General features: G+C 41.3%; 1 non-coding gene across 1 annotated transcript; it reads right to left on the bottom strand.

Annotated features, from left to right (window-relative positions):
* Positions 1–731: 731 nt before the first annotated feature.
* LOC121493965 lies at positions 732–838 on the bottom strand. Its single transcript, XR_005988614.1, has one exon. It is a non-coding gene; the product is annotated as a U6 spliceosomal RNA (small nuclear RNA).
* Between the last annotated feature and the right edge of the window lie 4,111 nt (positions 839–4,949).

Raw genomic sequence — 4,949 nt, 5'->3', positions numbered from 1 at the left:
CTCTTTCCTTTCTCCCCACCCTCCTGTGACAAACTGCTGTGGAGAACTACTTTCCAAAGTAAGCAGTGTAATGAGGGAGGAAACAACCTTGAATCATAAAGCCAGGATTTTAGTTAGGCTTCTGCTAGTTGCTAGATGACTAAAGGTAAATCCCATCTTGACCACACTTTCCTTAGGGTCTTTGAATAAACTGTATGGTATTTCTAAACTACAAAATATTTACAGTGTAAGGTGATATGATCATACTGTTGATAGTAAAGGCTAGATAGACAAGTAAAATTATCTTGACCAAGACCTTTGTTTTCTAAAGAAGAGAGTTTGTAAACAAAGAAGGAAGCCAAGTTTATCTGCTATAACTAAATGACAGGGAACAAATCAAGATATCCTATTCCTTGAATGTCTATTCAAAACATGATAGAGTTAGTGGTTGTTGGTTATCAGAGTCTCATATATCTGCTTCTACATTCAGTCTGTGCTCTATTGTTCAAGACGAAGCATGTGAAAAAAAAATCCAACCTCATCCAGATAAGTAGTTGGAAAAGGGAGAGGTATTTCAACAGCTTCTCAGATTTGCTTGTGGCTTCCCCCCCGCCCTTTTTTTAAAGTTTATTTATTTATTTAGTAATCTCTACACCCAGCATTGGGACTTGAACTCACAATCCGAAGATCAAGAGTCACCTGTTCTGACTGAACCAGCCTGGCAGCCGGCCTATGACTCTCTCTTTTTTATTTTAATTATGGAACGCTTCATGAATTTGCATGTCATCCTTGTGCAGGAGCCATGCTAATCTTCTCTGTATTGTTCCAATTTTAGTATATGTACTGCCGACGTGAGCACTGGCCTATGACTCTTGATCTTTTATACTACACCTAACTACCAAATGATAGTTTCTTAAACATTAGTAACAATATAGAATCTGAAGCCATATAAATGAACTTTTTGTACTCTGTTTACCAAAATCCATTGAGCTATTTTGCACTTTGAATAGACCTTCAAGTGGTTCACTGAGTTATACAGATCTCCAAGGTTTTGACACATTTAGTTGCACAATATTAAAAAAATATCAAATTCATTAATGTCACCACCATCATCAAATTAATCAAAAGAGTCTTCAAATATGGATAACCTGTGAAGTTCACTGGGGTAGATACAAGTTTTCTGGATTTCTAATTTTCACTTGAAAGCTCAAATTTTATCACAAATACTGGCACAGATACTGTTAGTTATTTTCTTTAAACGAATAAGTTCACTTTATTTTTGATAAAATATCTGCCAAACACTGAAGTTTGAAAAACCATAATTTGTTTGCCAGACCTTTTTTTTTTTCTTTTTTTTTTTTTAAGTAAAAATGGTGTTGCATAAAAAAAGAGACTCTTCTTTAGGCTGCACAGGTGTTTTTCTTCAAGATGATCATTCTACTTTGACATGCAACAAGACTACCTTATGTGTATTCTCATTTTGTCACACTGAAGATTAAAAGGATATGAATTTAAGGGTCAACATTTGATACAATTAATAATTTCACTGCTTAAGGCCATTCTTAGGTAAAATTGGCCCTCTCCCCTATTTGCAAATATGTGATGGTGAAGAATATACTGACTACTAATAGCTTGATGCCAGTATCTTGAGTCATGTTAAGGTGACAGCATTTTTGACCATCACCGTTTTTGCACTGTTGGTGCAGATATCAATGCAGCAAAAGAGGCAAATAATGTCTTGATATTGGTATGAAAATACTTTGACCTCAAAGGCTTCCTGAAAGGGTCTCAGTGCCTCCCAAGTTTGATCTGAGAACTATATTTTGAGAATCATTGCTCAACCTTCCCTGCCTCAAAGTTTGCACTGTAACTTTCTCTAAAACTTCTGAAACAGACCATACATAGAGAAAAGGCTGGAAAAGAACTGGGGAGGCCAATTCTCCGATGTTTACAAGGAACCTTCTGAAGAGAACTTTTATCTTCTTCTGCCCCCTTGTGGTCAACCATCAATACAACAGTTGGTTACCTTCAGGACTGTTCTATGTAAGACAAAGGAAAAGGGTTTCCTCTTTGATGTGGCGTCAGTATTTTATAGCCATACTTCCCTCATTCTCTTCTAGATCCAAGTGTGTTTGATACTTTAGTGACTAAAACCCAGGAGAATAAATTGTCATCATGATAAAGGCTGAGGATAGGGACTCTGGTGAAAATAATTGGTCTAGTTACTCTCAGGGACGGTACCACAGGTCTTGGCTACCTTTATCTGTGAAAACCTTTGCTACCTTTCCATGGAGGAACTAACTATAATCCTCGAGTTTTTCCTCTTATTTTTTCTATGCCCAAAGCAAGTTAAAGGGAGAAAAAGCAGGATTCTAAGTGTCGTCCTATGTAGTAATAAAGGGGAGGCTGACCCAGGATCTAAAAAGCTGTCTTCTGTGCCTCATTCTGTTTTCACTGAGATCTCCTGAAGAAAAACAAAATCTGCACAGATGTTCTAAAACCTGCCCTCTTCACACTTTATGGTGAATTGCCAGATGTGGATGTTTGATAGAAATCTGAAGATTAGGGTTACCAGACGTGTCCATGTATCATTGAAGCTAGCACCTAATTGGGGACCTGAAGTGAAATGAGGGATGGGAATAAGAAGGGAACCTGGGGCTGGGGCCACAGGCAGAGAGAGCAGCAGAGCCTTTGGGTTTTACTCTACCCACTTCCCTCTCTCTTCCCCTCTTGCCAAGCTACTTGTGCTGAGGTGAGAGCTAAAGCACTCTGGGCTGAGGGGAGTTGTTGTACACAGCCTAGAGAAGATGGAGAGAAAGAGAGAGAGAGAAGGGAAGACACGACACGCTGCGGGGTAGGGGTGGAGCTGGAGGGAAGCCATGTGGCTCTGGTCTCCAGGAGCCCATGAAGCAGGGTTATTCATAGATAAGGAACTAGGGTGCAAAGCTGAAGGTAAGCTGGAAACCATGAGTAACAAACTACAAAGGTAGAGATGGAAATTCAGAACTCTGCCAGGCTGAGCTGAGAGAGAAGGGAGCAAATAAGAAGTGGGAGCCAACTGTAGTCCTTTGTCCAAGCCTCTAACCCATTTCACAGAAGGGGAATTCTTCACATTTATACTAATGTCAAAGGCAGGGGAGGGATTGAGGTCATCCCAAATCCTTCCTATGCATATTTTTCCATTGCCTCTCCTGGCTCCAGCCCACCTGGAAATGTTCTAGCAAACAGCTTGTTATTCCCCCAGTAGTCAAGTCATGTTATCACTAGTTTTCCAGGCTGGTTTCCACTGCTCCACAGTCTCTGAAGAGTGTCCCCTTGTGGCGCTCTCTGCATTCACCCACCAGATGCCATCTGAGATGTCCTGACCGCTTGAGACAGGGCCACTGCCACAAGTTCCCACTGCACCCCACACTTACCCCTAGTTTCATACTCACAGCTTTATGCTGCATACCCTCAGCACGATGAGGCTGGGACTGTTGACATCCCTCTTGTATTCTTGCTCCCAGCACAGTGTTTAAAGATGGGAGTCCCACAGTGAAAACTTAGAGTGCTTTCTGATCCCACTTTGGGAACTCTTAGATCACTTGAGCACACATACTTCTGAGGAATTCCTCTCATGCTTGAAGACATAGCTCAACAGCTCCCTCTCCTTCAAGTCCTCCTTCCCTGAGGTACCCAATCCCACTAATACTCCTTTCTCTGTGGCTAGTGCCCATGATTTGTACTGATGGTGGCATATAGCTAACTGGCCTGCAAGAGATTTAGTTCATTGTAGGTGGATTTTCCCCACAGGAGTTCCAGCTACTTGCTGGCAGAGGACACTCCCAGCCCCATTCCCTCCTAGTTTACCTTGTACAGAAGTCACTGTAAAATATGCACTAATTTCATATTTTTCTCTTGGAAACAAGGACTTTGTGGTGATTAGCAGGTTGGACTTGAATGATGTAAGATAAAGCACCACTTCCAATTACAATTCTCCAAAAGGATTGGACTTAAAGAAGACATTTAAAGTGAATTTTGCTAAATTAACCTGTTTATTCACAGACTTCCATCATCATGTCTAAGATGCATTCAGGTGGAAAACATTTTTAGCTCAATGTGAAGAGGAGGCTTGGTATAGTAGAAAACTCACAGATTTACAATCAGACAAACTTGAGTTTAAATCCCACCTGCACCCCTTAGTCTTTGAACACATTACTTAACCTAATAATTGTTGTCAGGCAGGCAGAGAGATCAAGCATAGGAATTAGTAGTAGTAGTAGTAGTAGTAGTAGTAGAAATAGTAGTAGTAGTAGTAGTAGGCAGTGAGCAGATAAAATTTTCTGTAATAAAATATGAAACTGGAGTATACCCAGAACTTAGGGATAAGCACTTATAAGTGCTCAAATAGCATTTATAAGTAGATCTGGAGCCTCTTTCAACTACAAAGATGGAAACTGAATTCAAGGGCAGCCTGGGTGGCTCAGCAGTTTAGCGCCGCCTTCAGCCCAGTGTGTGATCCTGGAGACCCAGGATCGAGTCCCGCGTCAAGCTCCCTGCATGGAACCTGGTTCTCCCTCTGCCTCTCTCTCTCTCTATCATGAATATATAAATAAAAATTTTTTAAAAAGGAAACTGAATTCAAACAGGTTAAGCAGAAGAGAGAACTAGTCAATCATAAGTCTGATATGTGTCTAGTTTCAGCCACATATGGATCCAGAGGTTCAAATGATCTCAGAGCTCTGTCTTGCTCTCCATGCCTTGAGCAGACTCTCTCCATAGCGCGAGTAAGAGGACTCAACAGTCCAGCTGTTCATCCCACAAAGTCAGCGAATCCAGAGGGAAACAGAAATGAGTCCCTGGGGCCAGGGGTGAGGAAGCACCAAGTCAGAACCCCATAGAATGGAGAAGGGCCATTTCCTAAAGCAAAGCTGGGTGGTTTTACCAGAGGAAGTGGGCATATGCTGTATAGGCAAACACAAGAGTCGCAC

Source organism: Vulpes lagopus, chromosome 6 (assembly GCF_018345385.1).
Source record: "Vulpes lagopus strain Blue_001 chromosome 6, ASM1834538v1, whole genome shotgun sequence".
Classification (NCBI taxonomy): Eukaryota; Metazoa; Chordata; class Mammalia; order Carnivora; family Canidae; genus Vulpes; species Vulpes lagopus.
The sequence above is the reverse complement of the archived record's forward strand: the minus strand, read 5'-3'. Positions and strand labels throughout refer to the sequence as shown.